Here is a 16,866-nt window from a genome sequence, read left to right as displayed (position 1 = left end):
AACTAAAAACAGGATTTTTCAAGATTACTTTTACCTACTAATTTACAAAGCTAACATTAATATTACATTTCCTTAACTTAAAACTGTAAATTCAACTAATTAACTTGAGAAATTGTTCCCTGGATGTAATGAGTGAAAATACTCTGTATAAAATATAACTGAAAAATACATTTTGAATAAAGGTGGGCACAGCATAGGAGTTAAAAGCTTGGGAAAGAAGATGTTGTAGAGAAGCTATGTTGTATATTGGCTTGGTATGATTTCAAATCTACCCGTATACAATTAAAGTTGTTTTAATCTACCTGTTTATAACAAAGACAAAAAAAGTTGTTTTTAAAATAAAGCTCTTTGATAAAAGTACGAAGTAAATTGTGCCAACATGTCATCATCTCATCTCTTCTCACCCAGTAAGAATTCAGTAGCTCAGCTTGCTGAGGGGCCCCACTGGGGGCTTAGCTATAAAAAACATACAAAGAAACAACTAGAGCAAGGGGACATTTAGGCTATCAATACTGAGAGATTGTGAGTTTTGTCTGGGAGTGTTGTCTGGGAAAGGCAACTCTTTGCTGATCTAAAATAGTTTCCTGGGGGCAGTTAGCTCCTGCCACAGTGATGGGGACTCTTACTGGCAGTGGCAAACGCAGAGCACTGGTCTTGCCCATCAACACTGGCGCTGGTGTCCCTTTCCCTAGCAATGTGGTCTAGCAACAGGAGACTTTCCCTTTTGTGCTGACAGCTGGATGGCCAGCTCTCAGTTGGCTAAAGCCATCCCTCCCGAGTACCAACTCCTATAAAGCTAGAGACAACTCAACTAAATTTGGACTTTATTCCTTTCATCTCTCTTTGTCTGGAACAACAGTGTGATTAATCTATCATTGATCTGGAGTGCCTAATTTCTTTATTGGCTTAGTAAGAGACATTAACCTGTATGCTATTGGCTTGGGAAACTCCCACTGTGAACCTGTGTTAAATAAACCACTGGCAAAGACAACTGCACTGAGTATTAATTTGCCTACCAAAACAACTTATTAGCACTAAGGAATGTACGCCCATATAACCAAACATTTAGAACCATGTCAAATAATACTAAACTCTACTAGAATTTGCTATTATTACTATTTCTGAACTTACTAAAAGTAAGCTTAATGAAATGAGCCTAATGAAACTGATACTGTGAGAGGAAAAAGTCCTCAATAGAATTGCTAAGATGCTAGAAAAAATATTAATATTGATAAGTAGGCAGAACCTTACTACTCCTAAATCTCAAAAAACAGATAAAACCACCTTCAGAAAGTATTGCCAAGGTATTCATTTATACACAACGGTTAATTTGGGGTATAGCCTATTCTGGTTCTTTTAAGTAGAGTGTGGTGGTTGATAGCTTATGTGTAAGACTGCCTGGATTTAAATACTGGCTTTGACATATATATATATCAGATATATGTGTGTGTGTGTATATATACTATGATAATAATGAGTCATAAGAAATACATATTTGGTCATTCATACTGTTGCTGGGCGCTGCATGTGGGGAAGTTTCTCCCTGCGCACTAAGTGAAGCACTAGGAGAAACTCCAGCTTGGATTGGGGAGGGTTCTTGACTCTGAATGAGAAAGAATTCATTAAGAGTAGTAGGGAATGGCAGCTGCCCTGCAGGCAGCAGGGAGGAAGGAAGAGCAGAGGGAGGAAAGGAAAGCTCATTGAATTCCTACTTGGCATAGGGAAAATCTCTTACCAACTTTTAAAGCTAGGATCACCTGATGTCTAGTGTCTGCTTTGGACTACTACTCTAGGATTTGGGGGAGCCACAGAGCATGGGATGGAGTGAGATTATGTTCTGAGAGCTTCTCAATGGCAAAGAAAGGAAATTTTCAGGCAGGCTATTAAACAGCATGATCATACAGCTGCAGTCCTGTCCTGGTCACCCAGGCAACAGGAATTGCAAGCCCAAATCAGAGATCTTAGTAGCTCTTTCCTACTTACCTGAAGTAGGACAGAGAGAGTGAAGACTTGTGCTAAATCTAGAAAATAGAATGAAATAGCAAAGTAACAAAGATGCTTACTACTGGAAGAGTGCAGAGACAAAATGCAGTAAGTTGAGCAGTGAGAAGGCTTTATTTATAAAGTACACACTTTGAAAGGGGAGGTGCGGGCAACCTCAGAAAGGAGGTGCATTTAAGGGTTTAGGATTCTGTTTTTTAGGCTTTCAAGAATGGGGCAAAGGGCGGAGGGTGGGGGAGCGTAAGCTTGACTTGTGGTCTCATGATCTCTCTGGCAAGAGATATGATGTCACTATCTACAGTCAGTCTTCTAGATAATTCTGTAAGATAAATTTAACCCAAGAAACTTAGTGATTTGGTTCTTTTCTAAGATAGTGGTTACTCTCAAGTACTGGGACTCTATCAGGACTGCTTGCTCTGCTTTAAGATATGGTGGGTTATTGTCTGATTACTAAAGAATATGTCAGGAATCTTACCTAACTCCTCGGTTTTTAAAATGGAATCTTAGCCTTCAGATGGAGTCTCTCTTGTTCTTACTATACTATCTGTATCTTGTCATTTTTCATCATAGGCAGGAAAAGTTAATCATGATGCTTGTCTTATATCTCTGTCCTACTTCATTCTCCTAAGGAATGTGTATCCTTGAAATCTTTCAGGGAAAAGTGGGTATCAGTCATTCTTCTGTGGCTGTTTCCTGCTTGGGGGGCATTGTCCCTGCCTGTGGGTCCAGCAGTTCCTTGCTGTTAGGAAGTGAGTTCACAGAGCTGTCTCAGCAGTGGCCGACTTGGACAAGGGCACATAAAAGGAGGATTCAACTAGGTTGCAGGGTTGCTGATGTGTGTCTTTATCAGTGTGAGAGGTGGACTGAAATCTTTGAGTAACATCTGGAGTTGGATTTTTTGTATTGGAGGCAACAAACCTGACAAGGAGATTAAGAATGCATGAATATAAGGACAAGGAATGGTAAAATTCTAATTAAAATGATGGGAGAAAATTGGAAATGTTTGAAGAGTTGTAGCTAGATTATTTTGAGGAATTTATTATTCAGGATCCAGTCTATTGTACAGTGACTAGTATTAGAATCTAGTATTAATAAGACTGCACTATTGAAACAGTTCTTTTCTGTCTAAAGTCATTTTCATTTTTAATATGGGTAACTATATCAAGGCTAATTTGTAAAATAAGTTTAGCTTCAAAACACTTAGCTTGATTATTTACATAAATGCAGCAAGAACAGCAATTGATCACATAGGCTCTTTCAAATGTGCTTTGCTGGAACTTTTTTTTTCTTTTTCAATAGTTAAAACATTTTTTTTTTAAATTTTGTCATTAATCCACAATTACATGAAGAACATTATGTTTACTAGGGTCCCCCCTTCACCAAGTCACCCCCGACAAACCCCATTACAGTACTGTCCATCAGTGTAGTAAGATGCTGTAGAATCACTACTTGTCTTCTCTGTGTTGCACAGCCCTCCCCATGACCCCCCACATTATACATGCTAATCGTAATACCCCTTTCTTTTTCCCCACCCTTATCCCTCCCTTCCCTCCCATTCTCCCCAGTCCCTTTCCCTTTAGTAACTGTTAGTCCATTCTTAGGTTCTGTGATTCTGCTGCTGTTTTGTTCCTTCAGTCTTTCTTTGTTCCTATACTCCACATATGAGTGAAATCATTTGATACTTGTCTTTCTCCACTTGGCTTACTTCACTGAGCATAATACCCTCTAGCTCCATCCATGTTGTTGCAAATGGTAGGATTTATTTTCTTCTTATGGCTGAATAATATTCCATTGTGTATATGTACCACATCTTCTTTATCCATTCATCTACTGATGGACACTTAGGTTGCTTCCATTTCTTGACTATTGTAAATAGTGGCTTTTGGATGTAGAGTTCTATAGATGTCTATTAGGTCCATCTGTTCCAGTGTGTTGTTCAGTGCCTCTGTGTCCTTACTTATTTTCTGTCCGGTGGATCTATCCTTTGGAGTGAGTGGCGTGTTGAATTCTCCTAAAATGAATGCATTGCATTCTCTTTCCTCCTTTAGTTCTGTTAGTATTTGTTTCACATATGTTGGTGCTCCTGTGTTGGGTGCATATATATTTATAATGTTTATATCCTCTTGTTGGACTGAGCCCTTTATCATTATGTAATGTCCTTCTTTATCTTTTGTTACTTTCTTTGTTTTGAGGTCTATTTTGTCTGATACTACTGCAACACCTGCTTTTTTCTCCCTATTGTTTGCATGAAATATGTTTTTCCATTCCTTGACTTTAGTCTGTGCATGTCTTTGGGTTTGAGGTGAGTCTCTTGTAAGCAGCATAGAGATGGATCTTGCTTTTTGATTGGTGCATTCAGTCCATTTACATTTAGGGTGATTATTGAAAGATATGTACTTATTGCCATTGCAGGCTTGAAGTCTGTGATTACCAAAGTTTCAAGGTTAGCTTCTTTACTGTCTTACTGTCTATCTTAACTTGCTTATTGAGCTATTATAAACACTGTCTGATGATTCTTTATTTCTCTCCCTTCTTATTACTCCTCCTCCATTCTTCATATGTTGGGTGTTTTGTTCTGTGTTCTTTTTAGGAATGTTTCCATCTAGAGCAGTCCCTCTAAGATACCCTTTTGTTTTTGGTTTGTGGGAGGCAAATTCCCTCAACTTTTGCTTGTCTGGGAATTGTTTAATAACTCCTTCATATTTAAATGATAATCATGCTCAATACAGTATTCTTGGTTCAAGGCCCTTCTGTTTCATTGCATTAAATATATCATGCCATTCTCTTCTGGCCTGTAAGGTTTCTGTTGAGAAGTCTCATGATAGCTTGATGGGTTTTCCTTTATAAGTGACCTTTTTTTTCTCTCTGGCTGCCTTTAATACTCTGTCCTTGTCTTTGATCTTTGCCATTTTAATTTTTATGTGTCTTGGTGTTGCCCTCCTTGGGTCCCTTATCATGGGAGTTCTGCGTGCTTCTGTGGTATGAGAGGCCATTTCCTCCTTTAGTTTGGGGAAGTTTACAGCAATTATTTCTTCAAAGACACTTTCTATCCCTTTTTCTCTCTCTTCTTCTTCTGGTACTTCTATGATGTAAATATTGTTCTGTTTCAATTGGTCACACAGTTCTCTTAATATTCTTTCATTCCCGGAGATCCTTTTATCTCTCTCTGCATCAGCTTCTCTGCGTTCCTGTTCTCTGATTTCTAGTCCATTAATGGTCTCTTGCATCTCGTCCATTCTACTTTGAAGTCCTTCCAGAGACTGTTTTATTTCTGTATTCTCCCTCCTTAGTTCTTACATATTTCTCTGCAAGTCCATCAGCATGGTTATGACTTTTGTTTTGAATTCTTTTTCAGGAAGATTGGTTAAATCTATCTCTCCAGATTCCTTCTCAGGGGAGGATGTGGAAGATGTCTGGGTTAGTCTGGTCTGGATCAAAATATTTTGCCTTTTCATGTTGATAGATACAGTGGTATGCTATTGACTCATCTGTCAGCTGGGAGAGCCAAGACCTTTTCCACTTGCTCCTGGCCTTTCTTTACCAGGACAACAGCGAGTAGGTCCCCCTCAGTGATTAATTTCTTCTGTTTCAGGGAGTCTAGTTTAAAGACCTCCCAATTTTTTATTTTTTTATTTATTTATACTTTTAAATTAAGGTATCACTGATACATGCTCTTATGAAGCTTTCACATGAAAAACATTGTGGTTACTACATTCACCCATATTATCAAGTCCCCCCCACACCCCATTGAAGTCACTGTCCATCAGTATAGTAAGATGTCACAGAGTCACTACTTGTCTTCTCTGTGCTACACTGAAAGATTTCCTAATTTTTGAGGATGCACCCTAATGGGGAGTCAGTTAGAATGGAGAAGGTGTCACCCATGACTAAGTCAGGACTTGAAAAGAATTGCTACTACTAAGGGGAACCAGGCATTTCTATTCTCCAAGAGGCTCTGGGTTGTCCAAGCATCCCCAGAAACTTAAAAGTACCTGTTAGAGGCAGGTCACATGAGGCATCCCTCCACACCTGGGCCTATACTGGGCATGCACAGGAGGTCCTACAGTAGTACACCGGGCATGCACAGAATTCCTGCAACTCTACACTGGGCATTCACAGAAAGCTCTGCAGGCCACGTGAATGCACAGGCTTCTCCAGGCTCACCTCTGCCCCTGGCTATGCCCCCAGGAAGGGTCAGGCCCCGAATTCAAGGGTAGACTCTTCTTAACTGAGTACTTTCAATGGCCTGAGGGGAGACAAAGCTCTTTAATTTGGTGACTCTAATTAGAGAGTCATAAGATTCAAAGAAGTTGGTAGTTTGGATGTGAATGAAGAAACAAGAGAAATAAGCAGGAGGCAGAAGGACAGGCATGGAATTGGGAGGAAGAAGTGCTAGACTGAGTCAGGGAACAGGCACCAGAAGAGAAGGAAATGGATTCTTGGAAGTTAGAACTGTAACATATAGGGAGAATGTGCCATAGGGTGGGTGATCAGTGCCCACCAAGGAAGAAGTAAAAACAACCATAAATTCAAGAGGAAGAGACAAGGAGTGCCTTCAAGTAGCACAGAATTCCTCCTTATCTGTACTGTTAGTGAGCACCATGTTAGGTCACCAAAAAGGTGCTGGGCAGCTGAGGAAGTCTTTCCCCATGCACTAGGTGAAGCAGCAGGAAAAATTCAACATTGCCAGGGGACGGTTCTTGACTCTGAATAAGAATTTTTGAGCAGGTCAGAAAAGGGTAGGTAAGGAAGGTATTCATTAAAGCAAGAGTAGTAGGGAATGGTAGCTGCCTTGCAGGAAGCAGAGAGCAAGGGAAAACAGAGGGAGGAAAGGAAAGCTCATTGAACTCCTGCTCAGTATAGGGCAAATCTCCTGCCAACTCTTAAAGCTAGGGTCACCTGATGTCTAGTGTCTGCTTGGATCTGCACAGTATGGGGACCAAGCCTCTACAGCCCCAGGATTTGGGGGAGCCGTAGAACATGGAATAAAATAAGATTATGTTCTGAGAGCTTCTCAATGGCAAAGAAAGGAAATTTTCAGCATGATCATACAGCTGCAGTCCTATACTGGTCACCCAGGCAACAGGAATTGCAAGCCCAAATCAGAGATCTTAGTAGCTCTTTCCTACTTATCTGAGGTAGGACAGAGAGAGTGAAGACTTGTGCTAAATTAATGAAATAGCAAAGTAACAAAGATGCTTACTACTGGAAGAGTGCAGAGACAAAATGCAGTAAGTTGAGTAGTGAGAAGGCTTTATTTAAAAAGTACATTCAAAGAAAGGTGAGTGCGGGCAACCTCAGAGAGAAGGCACACTTAAAGGTTTAGGATTCTGTTTTTTAAGGCTTTCAAGAATGGGGCAAAGGGTGGAGGGTGGGGGGAGTTATAGGCTCGACTTGTGGTTTCATGATCTTTCTCTTTGATGAGAGACATTATGTCACTAACCACAGTCAGTATTCTAGATAATTCTACAAGATAAATTTAACACAAGGAATTTATCTTTTTCTTCTCTAAGATAGTGGTTTCCCTCAAGCACTGGGAACATATTGGTTAGGACTGCTTTCTCTGCTTTAAGATAGGGTGGGTTATTATCTGATTCCAAAGAATATGTTAAGAATCTTACCTCCTAACTCCTTGGTTTTTAAAATGGAATCTTAGCCTTCAGATGGAATTCCTCCTGTTCTTACTATACTGTCTATATCTTGGCACTATTCATCATAGGGAGGAAAAGTTAATCATGACACTTGTGCCATGTCCCTGCCCTACTTCAATATGACCAAATACCTATTTCCCAGGTATATTTGGTCTTCATCCACAGTTTCAGAAAACACTGAAATGTTTAAAGGTGAAATGAGTGTTTTGTCATGTTAATGGCACACTTTTGGACACCTACCCAAGGGCAGGGCCTCTGCCAATGGCCAATAATTTAGTCAATCATGACTATGCAATGAAGTCCTCACAAAAAACCCTCAGAAGAGCTTATCGCTTTCTGCTCTCTGGGATCTTGTTACTCTGTTGGAGAATGCCTCCACGCACAACCAAACCAGGCCCCAAGCTCCCCCAGTACAGAAGTTCCGTTATTTGGGACCTTGCCCTATGCATCTCTTCATCTGGCTGTTAACTTGTATGCTCTATGATATACGTTAAGTGTTTTCCTGAGTTTTGTGAGCAGCTCTAGCAAATTAATGGAACCTAAGCGGGAGGTTGTGGGAATCTTCCATCTGTAGCCAGTAGATCAGAGGCACAGGGAACTGCCTGGGGCTTGCAACTGGTAAAAGGAGTTGGGGAGAGAGGCAGTCTTGAAGGAGGGAGCCCTTAACCTGGGGAATCTGGTGCTGTCTCTGGGCAGGCAGCATCAGAACTGAGTTGCACTCTCAGACACCCTGCTGGCGTTTAAGAATTGCTTGGTGTTGGTATGTGTGGGAAGACCCCCTCCCACATATTTACATACATGGGAATAGGGTCTGGGAACTTTAATGGAGTTATACTACTACTACTGTGTGTATTATATTGTTATTGTTATCCATATATGTAGGAAAAGATGACACCCTAGCACTGAGTCACTGGTTTTGAGGGTAATAAAAATACTAGTTTTACAGGGTTTGAGACTTAAATAAGAGTATATAATGTCTTTGGCCTACGTGAGTGCTCAATAAACATAGACATTATTTTTATTATGAATTTGGCTCTTGAAAATTAACTAGAAAAATTGTATCTTGGCTTACTTTAGTGGCCTCAATAAAATCAGCTGATGTATTTACATGTCTTCGGTATAAAGTGAGTAAAACTCAGCAACATAAGAAAGATAATAAAGTTGAACTTCTTAGAATTATTAAACTGTCACAACCAGAACAGACCTAAAATAAAATAATTCATTTCTGAAGAAGAAAACTGGTTGTCGCTTTAGAGAAAAACTCAGAGAAAAAGACAAGTCAACAGACAGATATTAGGAGATGGAACTAATATTTATTCATTGAATGCCTACTGCTGGCCTAATTTTTTACATGTTATTTAACTGCAACTAATCCTCAGAATTTGGGAAATACATATTATCTTAAGATTACAAAAAAAGAAATTGAGGTTCAGAAGTAACTTGCCCTAAATCAGAGTTAATGAAGCCACAGCTGGAATTGAAACCAGGTCACTTTGACCCCAAGTGTTATTTCCACTATACTGTGATGTCTGGAACACAAAAGAAGCATCTGAAAATCAAGTCTTGTTTAGATTTGTAAATAAAAGAGCAATAATGCCGAGGATGCCCAATAGCTTTAAACTCTTTTTAAAAACAGCTGGGACTATAAGGACTGAAAATGTGTGCCTTAGTATCTGGATTACAAGTTTGACACAACATATTTGTTTTTCTTAAAGCAAACTAGCTTAAATGAATTTGTCTTGATGCAAACTTTTTTGTTCCAAGGCTAGATATTTCCTTGGCCGGAAATAATCCTTCCAGTGGCAGGGAAACAGAGGAAAGGTTAATAGCCAAGTCAAGGGTAGGAAAAACGGTATCTGCTTAATCAATGGCAGAAATATAGCTACACTTCCTGACCTACTTGGTTAACCAATACCTTCTGCAGTATTGGTTCCTACTAAACTGAGAATGTGGTTCAGTTTAGAAACAGGATTCTTTTAACTCCTGGAGATGAATTCTTTTGGTAAATATTGAATGCTAGGACACTAGGAAACAGGAAAATCTAGAAAGGTCTTTGTATTTCAGTTAGCCTTGCCAAGAAGTGATAATCAAGGTTGGGGAAATATCAAGGCTATTCAAGAACTAATAGAAAGGTTCCAGTGTAATCACATTTGGGTATTTATTCTAAGCAAATCTGAAATTTAGTGGCAATGTCAAATTAGCTATTTATTCCAAAGGAGCAAAACACCAATAATATCTCAATGATTTAAAATAAACCATCAATGAGTCCGAGGTCCCTAGAGCATTTCAAATAAAATATTTAATAATATTCCACTAAATATGAAAAATTGTAAGGAAATTGGTAATTTTCAGTTGCCTCAACTAGTCAATTAAACTAAACTTCAAATTCCCCAAGAATGCTGCTTCAAAGGCAATGTATGCTTTTTTGAAAGTCTTGATGAGTAGAACTATGTAAGATATTCGAGGTTTGAGGAGTTAGGTTGAGAGGTGAGTTAGAGTTCCATAGCTAAAACTGCATAGACGATAACACTGACTAGTGCTATCAGTCATTAACTAAAATGTTAAAATACATCGAACATTAATTTACCATAGACGTAACACCGATACAGGGAGCTAAATACAAAAGATGACATGAACAAATATATTCACTCCTAACATCTCACTCAATACTCTGAGCTTTAAACAAAGTCCCAAACGCAGGACAACTAGCTCAAAGCACCGTGGGGCTTCTTCCCCCATCTCTCCTCTTTATCCTACTCCGGACAGAGAAAGGCGCTCCCATCCCCTCAATTCTCCCAATGTTCCTTCTCCCTCTTTCTCTCACCCGGGTGTTCATCTACCGCAACCCTACCTTTTCCCTACGGCTCCAGTGGACACCAAAAACAGCTACAACGCCGCCCCCCAACCCCAACAACAAAACTTTTCAGCCTCCCCGCTGGAGTCCCTGATTTTCCTGCACCCAAGCCCTGGGAGAGGCACGCGCGATCCATTCGGGCTGGTCCCCGCGGCCCCAGCTTTGGCCTCACCGTTCCCCCAAGAAGCCACTGTTGCGACGCGATGCACCAAAGAACTTCCCCGGGTGACAGCCGGCTCCGCAGCAAGCTCAGAGGTTCCCGCCGCTACCCCGCTGTCCCCTCCGCTCTACCCGAGGGGTGAGTTTGCAAAACCAGAGAACGTGCTTTTCCTGCACAGGCCAGCACCGCAAACTCGGAGAACTCAGCGGCAAGGGAGACCCCTTCCCACATCCTCTCAGCTTGCTGCAGAGATCTTCCTCATACCTTAAGCAGGAACAGACAATGGCTCGGGCCGCGTGGCCCGGCGGGGGATGCAGTTCCGAACGCTCTAAACTCGCGACCGGGATAAAAACTGCCGCCACAGTGGACTACAACTTCCAGAGTCCCCCGCGACAGCCCGCCCGCCTCTCGTCGCAGAGCCCTCACCCGGTAGGGAAGGAGGGGCCCCGGAAGGGCAAACCTGGTGATCCGCAGCCTGTCATTGGTTGCGCTCCTGAGGTCCTAAAGCTTCCTGGAGGGTGAGGGTATGGGAGGAGGTATACGATCCCGGCAATCCTTACCACCCGGGTGTCACAGTTTATGTGGGATTTTCCCCTAGGGCTGATCTCCCATTATCTGTCTCTCTTCTCGGGCGTCCCTGGCGGTTGTTCTATACCCCCGCCACGTGCTGGAACGCTGTGGACACCGAGGGAAGTGGTTTGGAAAAAACTGAGTTTGCATTCTCCTTCCCTTGTCTACACAGTTAGGTTTATTTTGTTATTTTTTTAAATGTGTTGAAAGAGGGGCTTTAGTAGGATCTTAGCACCCTCTCCCCATCCCTAGAAATTTCTCCCAAAGATACTCCAAATAAACATACGATCTAAGTGAAATCAGTGTACTTGTTATCAAAACTCAGCTCGTTGTAAGTCCCTACATGGCAACACAAAGCCCTTCTTACAAAAGCAACCAGCGGCTTTCTTTAAAAATTAAAAACAAAAACCACATACTGTAATGTCACAAAGAACTCAACATAAATTTAACAAAAAGCTAATATTGAGTGCGCAGCATTTTACGTATAGTATCTTTGCTTCTTTTTTCAGGAGGCAAAGCAATGCTCAGCGAGTGCAGTTGTCTTTGCCATTGGTTTATTTAACACAGGTTCACAGTGGGAGTTTCCCAAGCCAATAGCATACAGATTAATGTCTCTCACTAAGCCAATAAAGAAATTATGTGCTCCAGATCAATGATAGATTAATCACACTGTTGTTCTAGGCAAGGGGAGATGAAAGGAATAAAGTCCAAATTTAGTTGAGTTGTCTGTACCTTTTTAGGAGTTGGTACTCAGAGGGATGGTTTAGCTAACTGAGAGCTGGCCATTCAGCTGTCAGCACAAAAGGGAAAGTCTCCTGTTGCTAGACTACATTGCTAGGGAAAGGGACACCAGCGCCAGACTGCTCTGCATTTGCCACTGCCAGTAAGGGTCCCCTTCACTGTGGCAGGAGCTAACTACCCCCAGATCTTCAGGGAGCTATTTTAGATCATCAAAGAGTTGCCTTTCCCAGGCAACACTTCCAGACAAAACTCACAATCTCTCAGTATTGATAGTCTAAATGTCCCCTTGCCCTAGTTGCTTCTTCATATGTTTTTATAGTTAAGTCCCCAGTGGGGCCCCTCAGCAAACTGAGCTACTGAATTCTTACTGGGTGAGAAGAGATGAGATGACATGCTGACACAACTTACTTTGTTCTTATATCAAAGAGCTTTACTTTAAAAACTTTTTTTTGTCTTTGTCATTAACAAGTGGATTTGAAATCATATTGTACCAATATGTAACAATCTCTGTAAGACTTTACTATGATTCTAGAAGTGTATATTATTCATATTTTACTGACAAGGAAACACTTCTAGAGAATTTAAGTGACTTACCTAAGGACCAAACAACTAAGTGGCAGAAGAACCAGAGGTTAACCTGAGGTCTTATTCCAAAGGCTTTGCTTTCAAACACCACAGAACACTGCCTCTGTTATTCAGGGCTTGACAAATGGAAGGCAAATGATGTAATGAATATTACCTGTAAGGCAGATAAAAGTTATTGTGGTAATAGTTCCCTTATTTAAAAACTTCTGCAACTGTTCTTTGGCCTGCCTTCAAATCAGTACATCTTTTGATAGCTTCAGTGATAGCAAAATATTCTTCTTTCTCTGTATTCCTGACTGAGAAAATAATTTTCAGCAAGGCTGAGAAGCACAAAAGTAAATACGGTGGAGTGACATCAGTGAAAATGGCAGAATGGGGAACCTTGAAAACCTCTACAAAAGCAACCAGTAAACTGGTGAAAATGGCAGAATTAACTTTTTCTTTAGGCTCTGGACTCTAATGAAAAATTTACAGCAACTAGGTGAACTGTTAAGAAAAGACTGCTGAATTTTGCCAAGTGTGCTTTGTGATCATCTCCCACTCTCCAGCTTGGCAATGGCCTTGAAGACAGCAGCCCACTTTCCTTTTGTAGGCTGCTGGTACCAGAGGGAGCTATATGGATCCTATTCTCAAGGAACTGTTATTGTGTGTTTTGACCTGCTGGTGGTTCCCTGAAGGTCTGTCTCAAGGACTTGCCTTCGTTTCACCTACCTTGCAGCGTCCACAGAGTTGAGGCAGCTTCCCAGAGAGTATTTGTTGAGAGTATTTAAAGCACGTGTATTAGCCACTGCCACTAGGGGTAAGGTACAACAGTCGGGGAAGCAATAAACAGACAAAAAAGCCTAGAAAGGAAGAGGCTGGTGCGAGCAGATACTTGGAGGAATAAAGTTAATGAAAAGCTCTCTGTTATTCTGGGCAATCTAGAAGGCCAATGCATGTCTTTTCTGGACTTATGCTCAGAAAACACCAGGGATAATTGTAAGTTTCTCTTAGCCTTTACTTCCTGATAAGGCAGAACTGTGAAGTGTCCTGCCGCATTAAAGACGTGCTTAGTATTAAAGTGCCCCAACACATAGCTAATTGGCAAAGAATGGAAGAGGCATTTTTTGCATTTTTAAATTATGGCTTACAGGCATTTAATAAAGACCTATCTGTTGAATCACTAGCTGACCACTAGGGCAACAAAACAGACTTCAGTGGCCACACAATAAAGAATACAGACTTTACAGAGATAGTAGCCTGTTAGTCAAGTCTACAAGCTTGATCATATCCAAACTTGATAAATCAAGTCTTTGTAAGTGGTGTTTTGTACTTTCCTTCACATTAGAAAGCACATGATTTCTGGAGGTCTTTCGTTTGTGATAATAAGAGTTCAGTGTGCTCAAATATTGTCTCTTACAAAGTTCCCCTCCAGCTTTTCACTAGCTATTGATCATCTGCTAGATCAGAGGGTCATGTCACCTTTAGTGTCTGAGTAATTTTTTTCTCAATGTCCTTAGTTTCTGTTTACTAAATAGTTAGGTCCAAACAAACCAATGTGTTTATGTCCTAATAACTTGGTACCCATTTAAAATATACACATAAATTGCTTACTAAAGGGATTGTGCATACCTATAGGGCACTGCCAAGTTCTTAAAGCTTGAAATCAGATTAGAAACCACTATCCTCATTTCCTGTTCCACATTGGATTTTGTGTATTTGCTTATGATTGTAGCAACCACTTGGCTTTGTAAATATTTCCAAAAGAATTAACTTAATCTAATATTGAAACTGCAGATTATCTAAAGCTAGTAGTCCACATGCTGTCTGACAGATGTCACTGTTTTCCTTAAAAATTGAAAATACCCTGCAGTGTCTCTGTAGCTCTCACAGTTTGGGAACTGCAGGTCACTCAGTAACCATTATTTTCCTGGCCTATAGCAAGAACTAACATTTTCTGTGAAGGGCCCAACAGTAAATATTGTAGGCTTTGCAGCCATATGGTTTCTGAGTGAAATGCCCCAGGGTTCCCCAGCCTGTACCTTCCTTGCTTCCATTCAGCCAGCCAAAGCCACCAGGCACACCCAGGGGACATTTCTTCACAAGGCCACGCCTTCAAGACTGGGGGAGGTAGCTGTTTTGCTTGCCTCATAGAAACAAACAGATTATTTTGCCCTACTTCTTCAGGAAGAATTGTACTTTATGTAGGTGTAGATTCAGTATGTGAATAGGAGGAGGTGAGGTCAGGCTCTTTCTGTGCTGCCATCTTGGACCTCCTCAGAACACTTTTTTATTGATACAATACTCTTATTCAATCTATACACCTTAATCAAATTTCTCCAGTTGTTTCAATATCCTATTTAGGAATATTTTTTCTCATCCAGAACCCAGTACGGGATTGATCATGCTTTGCATTTTTGTTTCCATGTCTCTTAAAGCACCTTTAATTTGGAATGGTTCCTTAAGCCTTCCTTTTCTCTTTCATGACAATGACATTTTTTGAAGAGTATTGGCTGTTTAGTAGAATGTCCCTCAATTTGATTTTTTCTAATGTTTCCTCATGATTGGATTCATGCTATGCATTTTTGGCAGGAATAATGCGTGTGTATTGTAGTCTTTTCACTGCATTACATAAGGAAGCACCTGATGTTGACTAGAGCTAAAGCATTTACCGCCATTTCCAACATGGTGTGTCGTGGGTTCCACGCCACCAAGCAATTCTTGGACACCTTTTGGATATCCTACAGCTTACCTCAATCAATTAGGACACTACCTACCTGGAGGTAACATCAGATTCACAGGTTAAAGATTCATTCCTACAGACTACTCCTCTCCCCTCCACTTCAGATGCCAATTACAAGTCCATATTGTCACCTGTGCTTCTGACTATAGACTGGAGGTATCCATGACCTTCTCTTTGCATTGATTAATTTGCTATAGTGACTTACTAGATTATTGGTTTATTACAAACAGATATAACTCAGGGACAACAGATGGCAGAGACACATAGGGCAAATTATGACTGAGGGTGTATAGCTTCTGTGCTCTCGGAGCATGCCAGTCTCCCAAAATCTCCACATGTTCACTGACCTGTAAGCTTTCTCAACTCCATTTTTTGGGGGTTTTAAGGCTTCATTACATAGGCATGATTGATTAAATCATTGGCCACTGTTGGTTGCACTCAACCTACAGCCCCTCCCTTACCACAGAGGTGGGGGTAGTGGTTTGGGACTGAAGTTCCAACCCTCTAAATTAGATGTTTGATTCCACTGGCAACCAGCCCCCATCCTTAGGTGTGGTACAAGGTCACCTGGTTAAACAACAAAAGACACCTTTATTGTTCTCATTACTTAGAAAATTCCAAGGGATTTAGGAGCTCTGTGCCAGAAACAGGGGTCAAAAACCAAATATCTATTTATTATAAATCACATATCACTGGCACATATTTGTCATCACTGATGATGAATCTCTAAGCTCCTCCATGAACCATATCACCAAGTTTCATGGCTTTATATATTCCTCTAATTGAATCTCCATTGGCTTTGTGATTTTTGGTAACTGATAGAATGAGGCATATGTGACACTGTTTCTTCTTTTGCTAGGCTTAAAGAAGCCTTGCAGCTTCTGACTTGGTTTCTTGGAATGCAGTCTTCAGAATGTTTGTTCCTTTGAAATCCTCCCTCTAGGGGTAGGCAGCCACCATAAGAAGTCTGACTGAGACCTGCAACCTGTAAGGAAGCTCAGGTTAGCTACTTGGTGAGAGATGCCTGGCTAACACCCAACTGTTCCAGCCATTCCAGCCCCCAGGAAACTGAGTATGAAGCCATGTTGGATATTTAACCAAACTGATACTGAACCTTCAGATGAAAATAAGTCCCATACAACATCTGACTGTAACTGTATGGGCAATCTCAGCTGAACCCACTCAATCTGCAGAACCATCAAACATAGTAATAAGTTCTTTTAAGCCATTACCTTTTGTAGAAGTTAGGCAACAAGAGATAACCAGAATATTGACTTCAACATTGATCCCTTGGTTAAGATAGTGTCTGCCAGGTTTCTCCACTCTACAGTTACTACTTTTTCTTTCTAATTGAAAAATAATATCTGAGGAGATACTTTAAGATCTCCTTAATGTCTTTCCTTTCATCAAAGTTTCAGCTACTAGTTTTAGTAAGCCAGAATCAAATATTACTGTTTGATGGTTGCAAAATCATGATAAAAATTTTATTTGTTTTTTTTATATGAATTAGCATTATGTAATTAGCATTCTGCGGCAAGAAGAAACTTTGTCTTATTTTCTTTTTTCTTTTTGGTATATATGT

At 40.6% G+C, this 16,866-nt stretch overlaps 1 protein-coding gene across 8 annotated transcripts in view; it reads right to left on the bottom strand.

The window, feature by feature from the left end:
- SLC38A9 (solute carrier family 38 member 9) overlaps positions 1 to 11,075 on the bottom strand; it is an 85,498-nt gene extending 74,423 nt beyond the window's left edge. For 6 of the 8 annotated variants that reach the window (XR_001854785.3, XM_073236207.1, XM_073236246.1 and 3 more), the window contains exon 1: positions 10,679 to 10,924. The gene's annotated coding sequence lies outside the window, so the exon portion shown is untranslated. The other 2 variants (XM_017671095.3, XM_073236218.1) reach the window with 2 other exon arrangements.
- Positions 11,076 to 16,866: the final 5,791 nt, after the last annotated feature.

The sequence above is a fragment of the Manis javanica genome, chromosome 1 (genome assembly GCF_040802235.1).
Source record: "Manis javanica isolate MJ-LG chromosome 1, MJ_LKY, whole genome shotgun sequence".
In the NCBI taxonomy this organism is placed as follows: Eukaryota; Metazoa; Chordata; class Mammalia; order Pholidota; family Manidae; genus Manis; species Manis javanica.
The sequence above is the reverse complement of the archived record's forward strand: the minus strand, read 5'-3'. Positions and strand labels throughout refer to the sequence as shown.